Source organism: Carcharodon carcharias, chromosome 13 (genome assembly GCF_017639515.1).
Source record: "Carcharodon carcharias isolate sCarCar2 chromosome 13, sCarCar2.pri, whole genome shotgun sequence".
NCBI classification, from domain to species: Eukaryota; Metazoa; Chordata; class Chondrichthyes; order Lamniformes; family Lamnidae; genus Carcharodon; species Carcharodon carcharias.
The window spans coordinates 24,152,426-24,165,723 of NC_054479.1; the positions used below are offsets into that span (position 1 = coordinate 24,152,426).

The following is a 13,298-nucleotide window of genomic DNA, read 5'->3' on the forward strand; positions in this document are numbered from 1 at the left end:
GGAGGTTTATAGGGCTGGAGAAGATTACAGAGGTAATGAGGCGCTAGGCCATGAAGTGATTTGAAAATAATTGCTGAAATTTTTAAAAACAAGGCATTGCCAGACTGCTAGTCACACGGTAGTGTATTTACTCCTTGAACCATTGGGCTAAATTGTCACAAGTCCTCATCATTGAACAAAAACCTGATTAGGCCATCTATCCCATCAACCCTGTGGATCAATTTGTTAGCAATGTATCTCAAACTTTTTTGCAGTCCCCTAACCTTTCTCCATATTTGTTAATTCTCTTACATCCCAAGTCTGTACCTATCTAACTTTTAAACTCCTCAATTAATTCTGCATCTGTCTTCCACTGAGACAACACACCACATTCACAAGCTGCCCCGAGTGCTCTCGCAATACCTCGCAATGGTGCAAAGCTGTGTTTACAGGCTATAAACAAGGTTTTCAAAACCAAAGGGAGCACACTGCCCTCCTGAAGATTAAGGGTGTTTATTGCCATGATGAAACAGAATTTTACCTGGGCAAGAGATGAGCCTATGTCTACAAAGCAAAGAACAACACTGTCACTCCTGGTGGTAAACCAAACAAGACCCGTGTCATTTGGGGCAAAGTGACCCGTGCTCATCGAAACAGTGGCATGGTGCATGCCAAGTTCAGCAGTAACCTGCCTGCTAAGGCTATTGGGCACAGGATTTGTGTGATGCTGTACCCATCAAGAATTTAAAATGCTACTCTACAAAAATTGACAATAAATAGTAAAGTCATCTAAAAAAGGCATTTCAGGAACATATTTCTAGATTTGCTTTTAACTGGCAATTCTAATGTTATGATTAAGACCAATAATAACACCATGGCAGGGAGAAGATGGAAGTACTTTTCTATTTTACTAAACTTTTTTCAGTCTTTCTAGCTTTCTTGCATTTTTTTTGCAAAGTTATTATTAATGCTTGTAGATGAGCAGATTTAGTAGAGAAATGGTGGAGGCTTTATGTTGGAAGTATTTCTCTTTATGCATTTTCTCCGCAGAGATTATTGCTTCCTTTGTAAAAAAAAGGACCTGCCACAGCTGATTACCACTCAGTGAGTCAAAGAAAAACTGCAATAGTCTCTGTGGAATTTAAAGGGGAGTATCATTGTCTGTCATTGTTTATAAACTGAGGCACCACATTTGGTACACTGTCCATACCCTCGTGTTCTGAGAGGAAAAGAAATCCTGGGAATGGTTTAAGTACAATGTAAAACCACAATGGACCCATTAATGTCCGGAATAGAAGTTAGCGTCGCTTCCTTAATCTGTTTTTTTTTTTCTTTGACTTGGTCACTCAGATGAGATTGAAGTGAAAGATGCAGAGCACAGGCCAGACAGTTTTAGAGTGAGGGAAGGATAATCAATAGACGAGGCACTCCCACACATTTCCGAATGACTGAACACAGATTAATATTGGTAGAGTGCTTAAAGGAGGTCACTTGCCTGCGATCTTAAGTCAGGAAGTAGTGTGTGGTGTAAGGAAGGTGAAGTAGAGGAAGAGTGGTGATTTAACAAAAAAAAAGGGTTGTAGCATTACTGAAACAGGAGTAGAAAAACTGGGCGACAGCTAATGTAGACAACATACTGATCCAACAGAGAGGGTGAAGTAATTGAGCTGCTTCATCTGTTTACCCAGCTTGTGATAGCTGCAGATACCAGTGAAGTTTTAATTAAGAGCAATTGCTGTCTAATTTGGTGTCTGTAATTGGTATAAACAGGTTGTAACCCTTATGCCAGCAATTGTTAACTTTCTGGCTATAATTCAGTAGCCTCGAAGGCATTCTAAATGTAAAAACATCCCAGAGAAATGCATATTCATATGGATTCCGATGTGATTTTAAAAAAGAAACTAACTGAAAATGCATTTTAAGAAGAAAATTCTATCATTTTCCTGTCAGTATAATAGAGTCAGCTCCCAGTGGATGGTGGGGGATTTTTTTGCGGTGTTGTTACTTGGCACTGCAATATATCTGTAGACTGAGAGACAGCATTGTAATAACTGAGGACTGGCTGAGACTGGAACCAAATATTAGAGTGTAGGTAGGCCTGTGGAGATCAAGCCAAAAATTGCTCTAGTTATTGAAAAAAATACCCAAATAAATTTGTTTAGCCATTATATTTACATTAATAAGCACATATGTGAATCTTTGAGCATGTGTGCGTATTTATATTCATGCATGTGTGTGTGATCTATGTCTTTGTAGGTATGTGTTCATGCATATTATGTATGTAATGTTTTAAGCATTTATTTATGTGTGTGTTTTAAAAGTCCCAATGGAGCAAAGGGAACATGCTTTTTGGTTTTAGGTTTTTGCCATACTCAAAACAATGTTACTTTGAGAAGAAAGTATAGTGAGGATAAACAATGAGCGAGAGCTGGCAGAAAAATAACTAATACCAAGATTCGTCAATCAGAAGAGCCTGCAAGATACTTGGTCCTTGTAATGTCAGTAATTGCTGTTTAAAGGCATTATGCTATACTTTGTATTTTGGGAAGGATACAAAACATTTATTCACCTCAAATAATGATCCATACTGTTTGTTGGCATTTATAGCATTTTAACATAGCTTATTATATTTTGTAGAATTGAATGGGAGGTTCAAAGAATGGAGAGGGGATCTGCACTATGTTGCACATCTCCAAATGCCTTCTAAAGAGTACCCTTGGAATTGAAGGGGGGAAGACAATACAGTACAGGAGTTAGGAAAGTAATGGTATACGTCTGAGAGGGAGGAACATTGATTGCATTTTGGAGAAGGGGGTGACTTAAAATGGGATTTACAATATTAACATGGGGAATATCAATGAAGGAAACTAGTTAAGTACATGAGAGAGAATAGAAGGGTATGTTAATATGATGTGATGAATTAAGGTGGTAGCAGGCTTTTGTGAAGCATAAACAGTGGTAAAGACCTATTGGGCTAAATGGCCCGTATCTGTGCTGTAGAACTCTATGTATAAATCACCATTGTGCATCCTTTTCTTCTGTTTCCAGTTTTTAGCCATCCATATTAGCTCATTATGTCTGAATACCCGAGGCACATAAGAAACGAGATATCTGTGATTCCTGTCGGAGTGCTGTTAATCATGAATTCACTTCTCCTAGGTAGTGCTTCATCTAGTTTCATTACTGGGCTGGTGAGCTGCTCTGCCTCTTAGGAATTCTTAGATTGTCTTCCTCCACTTCTTCACATTGAATTTCCACAGTCACTTATGTCAAGAAAATCAACAGCTACAGAATGCTCCTGATGCCTAGATGAGGATGTTAATTAGTTGCACATAGGATGATTAAAAAATGTACAAGTACTGTTTTGGGCTCATTTTATGCTCTTACGACTAACCAGCTCTGAACTGCCATACCTGTACTTTATCCAGATGACTGCACATCACTAAGCACTGATAATATCCACAGCTTTAAAGAAACCTCCACTGTTTACTGTGTTACTGTGCAAGGATGATGCTCCTCAGCTGAGATCCAATGTTTCAGCACCTTCACACCTAAGCAAGATCTATCCAGTTTTCAAAATATGCACCTTACCTTAAATTGGTAAATTGTCAAAATAAAGAATTTTTGTCTTTTTAAATCCGATTCTTAAAAAAATTCCTATAACTTACTGCAATATCAGATTCCCTGTATCCCTTTAATTAATTTATACATTAAAAGATGGTAGAATTCTAAGCTAAGTTTAACCAATATTTACTGCCTGGAAAAGCTAGAGGTAATAGCATTAACAATGTTGTGTTTGGGAGCAAATTCTCAATCACAGGATTGTAGTAACATTTAAATATGGCAGAACCTTTCAGTAAGACTTGTGATGGATCCAGAAATTAGATATGTTTGCCCTGAGGTAATGGTGGTCCCTTAAGGTTAAGCTGACCTTTGTTCTGAGGTAGTATTTTAAACTGTGAGTAAATAGTGGTGCCCTGGTAAGGATCTGTAAAAGTAGGCATGCAGTAGCGAGGAGAGTAGTTAATCTCTTTCATTTAACTCTAAGAATGCAGAATTTTATTTGCATTTTAACAAAAAATATATGCATGATACAAATGACTGTAATATTCATTGATTGTATTGAAGCATCATGTGTAAAAGTTGAATCCTATTGCTTCTTTTGTGATGGCCATTTAGAAATGTTTCGTAATGTTCTTTCAGGTTTTTTATGAATGAAGTATATTTTTCAAAAAAAATAATATATGCATGATACTGAGTCCATCAGGAAGGATTTGGACATAGGAGGGGTGATAGTCCCAGGGAGGTCAGAGCCTCTCTATACATGGATGATATTACCATCTTCTGCTCAGATCTGCTATCGGTGCGCCAGAACCCTCAAACAAGACATAGCTCGACTGGTGGTGAGAAGGGCGCCCCTTGTCAGATCCTTCATGCATGCCTGAAGTCTGTGCGCCACTGCATGCTGCCCTCGAAGCGGCTGCAATGAGAAGAGATCATCACACGTGTCCTTTTGGAATGTGCTTTGCAAAGAAAGTCTGGAAAGAAATGCGCGGTTTTTGTCGAGGTTCATCCAGAGTTGCTGCGAGATGCAGGACTCTGTGCTGTACCGACTGTCCCCAGAGACAAATAACAACTCCTGCTGAGAACCATCCACTTGGTGAAAGATGCTCTTTGGACTTCCCTAAAGTTGTTGGTCTTCCAGTACAAAGAATTGTCCATGACTGAGTGTTTCAGGCTGGCACATTCCAAGGTGTAGGACTGTGTGCTGAGAGCTGCACTAAAGCTCGGGGCAGCCACAGCAATGGCGGTATGGGAAAAGGCCACTGTCTATGGCCTTACAGCCATAGTGCACTGAGGGGCTGATAACATTGTAGAAACCCTTAGGCTGTCTGCTTGTCATTCAGTGTATATAGTAAATGCAATTGTATTGAGGCACCCAAGAATGCAACATGCTCTCTGTATTGTCCAATTTGAAATGTTTCAGAATGAACTTTTAGATATTTTCTGAATGCAGTATGTTTTTGGAAAAAATAACATATGCACGATTTTAGCTGCATGATTGTATAAAACTGGAATCTTGATACTTATTCATTAATTGCATCATTACCACATGGTAATGAGGACGTTTTCAATTGTATTAAACAGAGACTTGAACAACTCACCAGTCAAAAGGAAGTGAGATTGAGGCACGCTTTACGCATTTTTAAAAGTTCAGATTGCCTCATGTCAGTAAAGGCTCAGTGCTTACTGTGTCTTTGTCAGTTCCCTCTGGCAAATCTTTCAGTGTTCTTGTCAGCGTAGAGGCTTTTGAAAAGTATGCAGGCTTTCAAACAGATGCCAGCAGGATGGGGTGCGCCATGGATATTTCCATTACTACATTAGCCAATCACCATACACGGTTGGTCATAAATGCAACGGCAGGACACGGATGGATTGTTTGTCAGGGCATCAACTTGTATCAACTTTGTGATGAAAATAGCCAGAATTCACAGGCAATCACATTCTGGCTGGTTTCCCACAAGTATAAGATGTCATCAATTGCACACATATAGCAATCCAAGAAGCACGATGTCAAGCAGGACTTTATTTTATCAACTGCAAGGCATTTTATTCATCAGTGTGCAGCCAAGAAGAGGTTCATGCAGGTGTATACCAGACTTCCTGGGAGCTGTCATGCTGCTTTCGTACTGCGGCAGACCTACATTCCAGACCTTTTTCATTTCAAGAACCAGTCTGTCAGATTGGCTTGTGGGAGTCGAAGGATATATCTCCTTCAAACTTGGCTGATGACACCCGTGAGGAACCCTGTCAATGAGATGCCAGAGTCCCAAAATGAGAGCCACATTACCACAAGGTCAATAAGCAAGCCATTGACATTTTGAAGAAGCCCTATAGCTGCCTAGATAGATTTGGAGATGCCCTTCAACACTTGCTACCGAGTGGTTTCAGAATCATAGTGGTGTATTAACATCTTGCATTATGCAGCAGAGAGGATTACAGGTACAGAGGGCCAATGCACTCAACAAGCATCATCTGAAGAGAATACTGATGGAGAGGATGAGGAGTCTGAAGATCGGGAACATCCACTGAGTGGATTCAGCATGTTTGACATTTATCAGGAAACAAGGATGCAATGATGGGCAAAACATGGTGCTAATCAATAAATCTTATGCAGCATTATTTTAAAAACTGAAACATAGCATCAAATATCCATCTGCATACTGTTGGAGCATTACAATTGCTTTAACCTACGCTGTGTAACGCATCCCATGTGTCTGCCTGCCCTGTCTGCTGAGATACTTTGATCTACAACCTCTGGTTTTCAGAGCCTTTGAGGGCCCTACAAAAGACTGCGCCAACTGTACATGTACAGGGACAGACTTGGCCTCTGGGAGATAAAGTAGCATGTCAGATATTGGCTGACTCGGGGGCAGGTGTGGTGAGAAACTGTGAGAAAAGGGAAATATAAACAAGAAACGTTTGGCAATATTCAGCAGGACAGCAGCATCTGTGGCGGGTAAAATTGAATTACCATTTTGAGTTGATGACCTTTCATTTGAACTTTCATCAGATTTTCCGGATGTTTGTGCATCAACAAGTACGTGCAATTTTCAGATTTGGTTAGGTCATTAAACCTCTTTAAGTGCTACATCCAAAAACAGGGCTTCTCTGCTCACCTCTTCAGCAACTCTTCACCATGCCTTCCTGGTGACAGCAACTTATTTGTTTTTCCCATTGATGGGGAAATGTATGTGTTAGGAAATAGAGATAGTTCCTGTAAGTTATTTTGGTATTTGTAGGTGTTAGGAATGAGTTTTAGCTTCAAAGTTTAAGAAAGATCAAATTGAGTTTTAGTTTCACTTTTAAAAGGCGCCTGCATTTCTAATAAGGAGTTTTACAACTTAAGCTAAGGTAAACGAACAAAGGTAGAAGAATTGCCTAGCAACAGGGGGCCAGAGACGCAGGTCCCTCCCAGATGCAGAAAAGCTAAAGAAATAGCAGTTTTAAGTTTCAGCTTGAAGCCAGGGCCCCAAAGAAACTGGACACTGTGAGAGGGAGCTGCAGACTTTCCAAAAGAACCAAAAGGTCCCAAGGCCAAAGGAGTGAGGCAGAAACAGGGGAAAGTCCAAAGAAGACCTTCTAGTCAAAGGAAGGACAGGAACCTGGAAAAGGTCCTGTTAAGTGAAGTTGAGAGTGAGTGGCAGAGAGAAAGGCCCCAAGCTTCAGATTTAAAGAGAAAAAAGCTTCAGAAAACTGATTAAAAGTGAGAATAGCTTGCAAGAAGCAAGAAGGTCCAAAGAGACAACTGAAGGTCTGTAACTCTTTGCTATGGGCATGTGAAGGAATAGTGGTACTGTTGGCAGTTGAGTTGGTGAGATAGAGTGTGTGGAAGACAGCTTAATGCAAGTACTGACCCAGGGAAAAGGAACACCAGAAAGAGAGTTCGAAACCCTTGCAGAAGGCATCTGAGAGAAAGTGTCAGCTTGGGAAAAGATTCCAGAACAAGTTCCTGGAAAGTGGAGATTGGAAACCCTCATGTGAAGGACGAAGTTCAGTGAGACTGGTTGGCTCACGGTGTAACAAGCATGCGTGGAGAGATCCATAGCATCTGATTGAGCTGACTTCTGTCACTTGGTTTCAGAATGTGGGGTGTCTGACCACAGGGTGTCTATTGATGCATGGACTGTGTATTTACTGTGAACATTGAAGTGTAAAATAGCTTTTGTAACTTGTGTTATCCTTACAAATCTGTATATATCTGTAAAGGTATAGTTGTGGGTGAAGGAGTATTGTAATATAGTTCACCTGTTCTTGCTTAATAAATGTTTTATTCTTTTGTTAAAAGTTCATCTGCTGACTCCTGTTACTCTCTTCAGTTGCTACTCTCCACATATTTAAACAAATAAATAAAAGTTAGGATCTACCAAGCTGACTTCCACTCTGGGATCAGGCTTGTCCAGGGGTAACCTCAACTGGGATCATAACATATGTTCCTCCTACACCTGACTGGATCAGCAATAATTCAAATAAAAGTTCAATGAATATTAATGCTGCCTTCCTCTTTGTGACTCCATCCCAAACACCACATGGTTCCACCAAATTTTGTTTGTGCACTGTGCATCCTTTAAAATGTGGATTTTAGATTGCATCATGTGTGCATACATCAAGCCCATTGTACAGCTTGGGAGATGTGAACCCAAAAGGAATAAATTTAATGTTTCAACTGAATGAAAAACTGAGAATCTGAACCACTAACTTAAGTTTTTTTTAAAAATTTGCTCATGGGATGTGGGTGTCACTGGCTGGGTCAGCATTTATTCCCCATCCCTAATTGCCCTTGAGAAGGTGGTGGTGAGCTGCCCATTTGACCTGCTGTCACCCATGTGGTGTAGGTACATCTGCAGTGCTGTTATGGAGGGTGTTGTAGGATTTTGACCTGGCAACAGTGAAGGAAGGGCAATATAGTTCCAAGCTAGGATGGTGTGCATCTTGGAGGGAAACTGCAGGTGGTGTTGTTCCCATGCATCTGCTGCTCTTGTCCTTCTTGGTGGTAGAGTTTGGGGTTTGGAAGGTGCTGTTGAAGGAACCTGGGTGAATTGCTGCAGTACATCTTGTAGATAGTACATCCTGTTCCAACTGTGTGTCAGTGGCGGAGGGAGTAAATGTTTAAGATGGTGGATGGGGTGCTAATCAAGTAGTTGCTTTTTCCTGGATGGTGTTGAGCTCCTTGAGTGTTGTTGGAGCTCCACTCATCCAGGTGATTCCATCACTCTCCTGACTTGCACCTTGTAGCTGGTGGATAGGCTTTGGTGAGTCTGGAGGTGAGTTACCCTCCACATAATTCCCAGCCTCTGACCTGCTCTTGTAGCCACAGTATTTATATGGCTGGTCCAGTTTGGTTTCTGGTCAGTGGTAACCCCTAGGATGTTGACAATGGGGTTTCAGCAATGGTAATGCCATTGAAGTTCAAGGGGTGATGGCTAGATTCTCTCTTGTTGGCGATGGTCATTGCTTGGCACTTGTGTGACATGACTTTTACTTGTCACTTATCAGCCCAAGCCTGTAGGTTTGTCCAGGTCTTGCTGGACACAGACTGCTATCTGAGGAGTCGCGAATGGTGCTGAACATTATTTTTAATTTAATTCTGGGTCTAGCACATAATTTACTCTCTCTGCTCAGAATCTGTCTTTGCAGTAATATCCCACCTTTTGGCAGGAGTCAGGGAGGGATTTTATGGAAGCTGGTGAACTTCTTTTGGGGAAGGCCTGCTGAAATACAAACCAATCAGGTAATTAACAGGACATCATCTGGCCTTCCAGTGATCAAGGATCTCAGGGGCGAGAAGCCCCACCTGCTGCAGAGCTGCAGCCAATCAGAGACTGCCAGCTCTTCTGCCTGGCAGTGCCGCCAGTGAGGCAGTGGCCACTGTTGGAACGACATCCACCAGAGGCCCAGGATCATGGACTGAACCATTCCAGAGGCAAATGATGGCAGGAGGGCTTTCGTGGGCTGGGGAGAGGGGTGTAGAGGGTTCAGCAGCACACTAGGGGTGGTTCTCAGTGGGCGGAAACACCCCCACATGACCCCCACTCCCCCCCACCCACCCACCGCCCCCGGGTGCAGAACCCCTTAATAAGGCATTGAGTGCCTTTGAATGATGGGCCTCCCTGGAAGACTACAAGAGATTTGCTTGTTGTTCTTCTCGCACAGTAAGCCTCTTACCTGCCACTGGGTTAATACCAGCGGCAGCTAGATGAAGCCCTCAAGTGGGTATCCATTGGCCATTTAAGGGCTACAGTTGGCGGTTGGCATTCCAACAGATGGCCATTTTAAATTACCTTCCTAAGTGGATTTTGCAAAACCAGACATATTTTTTCCTTTTTCTGCTGTTTGAGTTAACTTTTTCCATTTTGTACATTTCGAAATCAAACCTACACTCTTTTCACAGCTGAATTCATACAACTAGAATATTTTAGCATGATAAAAGTAGCGTACAGCCAAAATTAGCCCAACTGTAGATTGCACAATAGTTGGTAAGAGTAACAGAACATTGGACCCAATTATCCTATTGCTTTTTAATCTACTTAATATGAAGACAGGACTTAGTTATGACTTCCCATGTGCAACACTATGGAAGATCTACTACATTTGCTGTTTGTGATTTTATTGTTGAAGGATTCAATTTTTCACAAAATTGCTGCAAAATTGCCTGAAAAATTAGCTACAATGAATTAGGGACACAGGAGTGTTCAAGGATTAGAAATTACTGATAAACCCATCATGGTTGAGTCCTAGATTTACATTCATCGAAACATTAAAGTAGAAACGTCTTGATTGAAGAATTAAATTAAATCTGCCATATTTGTAATCGTTGTAAAGGTTTTAAAGTGCTTTGCTGTCTATATTTTTCTACTTATTGATGCTTGAGAGTGTGCATATTTAATGTTTTGAAATTCCCCTGCATATGAGATTTGTTAGCTAATAATACTAGAGTGAATATTAATTAGAACTCAGTAGTACTCCATTTCAGTATGTTGTGTTATTTTTAAAACTCGTCGTGGTTGTTTTTAGAAAGTCATTGTACCCCTGTTGAACTGTAGTCCAGCTCCAGTGGAAAGCGAGAAAGCATAGCAGATTGCAAAATTGCATGGATTGGTGAAAGATTAGATTCTACTCTGTTGAGCTGCGATATTGTATGAATTTAGGCCTAACCAGCCTCATTCACCCTGTTTTGCAGATGTTTGCCAGATGAACAAACTGGGGGTCAGAGGTTGCCATTCTTGGTGCCTCATGGGAGACATGCCTGTTTAACTCAGAAATGGAATTCAGTACAGAGAGCTAACTCAAGGAATTGCAAAAGAGGCCATGTAATTTGATGAATAAAAGTTGATGTAAATCCTGACAGCTGATTTTGTTATGCAACGCCAGAAGTAGTCAGGAAATGACCAAAATTTCACACTTAGGCTTTTATTAGAAGATTCGTGAAAAACAACTGTTCACTTCTTCTGTTACAATGTGTAAAGTATTTAAGAAATTCTATTTATTGCACAGTTACTTCCACAATCTTCTCCATAAATATGTAAACCTCTTAGAGGTTACCATCATCCCTGTCTCAAATTAAAATTCAGTTATGAAGAATCACCATTAATTTTAACATTCTTTTCATTATTTCTGTTCATAATTTCTTGAATAGTTTTAGTTTAGTAGCAATCATTGATGATAATAGAGACTGGAGAAGTTGGAGAGCTTGACAACTAAAGGGATTTGTATTAAAATCCTGAGAGATACTCAATAATGTAGGATGCTGGCCCAGAGGAACCTATTGAGTTATGGAGCTGGATTAACTTCAGAAAGTCAGCAAATGAGGCTTTTTTAAAGCTTCAACTACCTCCCTTGCCATTGTTAATGGTAAAATATTGAAAATAGAAACTTTTAAGAAGTATTCTAAGTCAGTGATCATACAGCTGATTTATAACAGATTCTAAAGGTACTACTTGTTCACATGGTTAAATTGCTTTGATGTTGAACATTGGCTGGTTTGCTGACACAAAACAATTGCCTGGTCTGAAGACATGTCCTCAGGGTGGCATTAACCTACAGTTCAGTTTTCCCTGCTTTTTTGGGGGGAAGAACTTTTATATGATCCATACGGTTTAACATCTGCAGAACATTCTTCTAATAAAAAACATGCAATGAAAATGTACCTGAATAAAAATACAATTATTTTAAATATTCAGTCAATAAGCAGACTTTTATATCTGTCAAATAGAAACCTCCCGTAGTGCCGGACAGAGTTTTCTTGTGAGCACAATGTGCTGTTGATATGTATATTGATATGACATGTATAAAGACCTTGTTGTACGTAATATGCTGGGACAGGAAAATACAGCACTTATGCCAGGATCATTTATATTTCAGGTGTACCTAATAGCAATCCTTATTACAACAAGTAGCATTTGTTTTACAGGTGTGTCTATTAGTACACTTCAGTGCATCAAATTAAGAACAAATTGGATGCAGTAAATATTTTCTAAAGTTAGGATTGCATATGGATTCAATTTGAATGTTATATTAAATGGAACTGGTCCCTGAGATCCATTGGTAACAGCAGCACTTTGAGTTACTTTCAAACAGCTCCAAACTGGGGTTTGTAATCCCTGGGAACTTTGGGCAATTGTAAACCACCAAAATCCTGGCAATGATCATTTTGAAACCCTGGAATTCACAAATTCAAAATCCTGGGATTGAGGAATTAAGACTATTATCACAGCAAAGTTCACCAGATCTATGGAACAAGCTTTAGATCTTAGTGAAACTTCCTCATGTGACATAGCTGTTACAATTAGGTGCTCACCAAATACTCCAGGTAGAAAACTGCTTCCACAGACAAATTCTAGTCTCCTGGGTACTGGAATGTAAGATTATTCGCAAAGTAATCTGGGAGATAAGGTGCCCAGGGTGAACAATAAACCAGCTTATAGATGATATATACACTGGAAATTTACGCAAGTCCTAGCTGAAACAAACCTGAGTCTCCACACCTGACGACACATTCCTTTACTTAGCCCATCCGAGTGCCATCAGTGGCATAGTATTTATTGCCGAATCATACCTTGGCACCTCAACTTCTCTGATATCCTGAATCCTTTAGTTGCCTCAGTCTTCCATGTTCCCCAACTTCCATTTAAAATCTTTTTAATGAACTATTTATTTTTCACTCTTCCAAGCCATTTGCGACCTTCCTTACTGAGATCTCCTCCTTTCATCTTTGCAGCAAGCAGTTCCCCATGGTCAATGATTTCAAGCTACATTTAAACTCCCCATCCCATTCTCAGATTTACCTGCCTCCCTGACTTCACTTGGCCCTGCCTGTTACATAAACTCTGCCACCCACACTTACTGCCTTCCTTTCAACTTCGCAGTTTCTCATGAATGCTCCACTTCTGAGATCTCACCCACTGACAAGAATATGTCTGACCATTTTCTTATCTCTCATCAGCTCTATCCTAGTGGCCCAATTAACTCGTTAGGTTTTTTTCCCATTTCTCCCCAATGGTTGTCTCTTCCCAAAGGCCTACCTTCTATTCCCGGCACTCCATTCAAATCCTGATCTCGTCATCCTTTCATTTCATTTTGATCTAAAAACAGTTTCATTTTTGACAATTATGAGAAGACATTTGATTACAGTAAATGTACTAGCTGCAAAACAATCCAATAAGATAAAATATGCCATGTGCCAATTCAATTAACGGATGAATTGTATGAATACAACAGAAAGCACATGGTGCAACTCTTCACAACTTTACAATTATAAC

The 13,298-nt window shown here is 40.3% G+C and overlaps 1 protein-coding gene and 1 pseudogene across 2 annotated transcripts in view; both read left to right on the forward strand.

The window, feature by feature from the left end:
• LOC121285642 overlaps positions 1–727 on the forward strand; it is a 43,362-nt pseudogene extending 42,635 nt beyond the window's left edge.
• The window catches only part of ttc28 (tetratricopeptide repeat domain 28), a 775,554-nt gene that overhangs the window by 347,728 nt on the left and 414,528 nt on the right, over positions 1–13,298 (forward strand). The window lies entirely within an intron of this gene.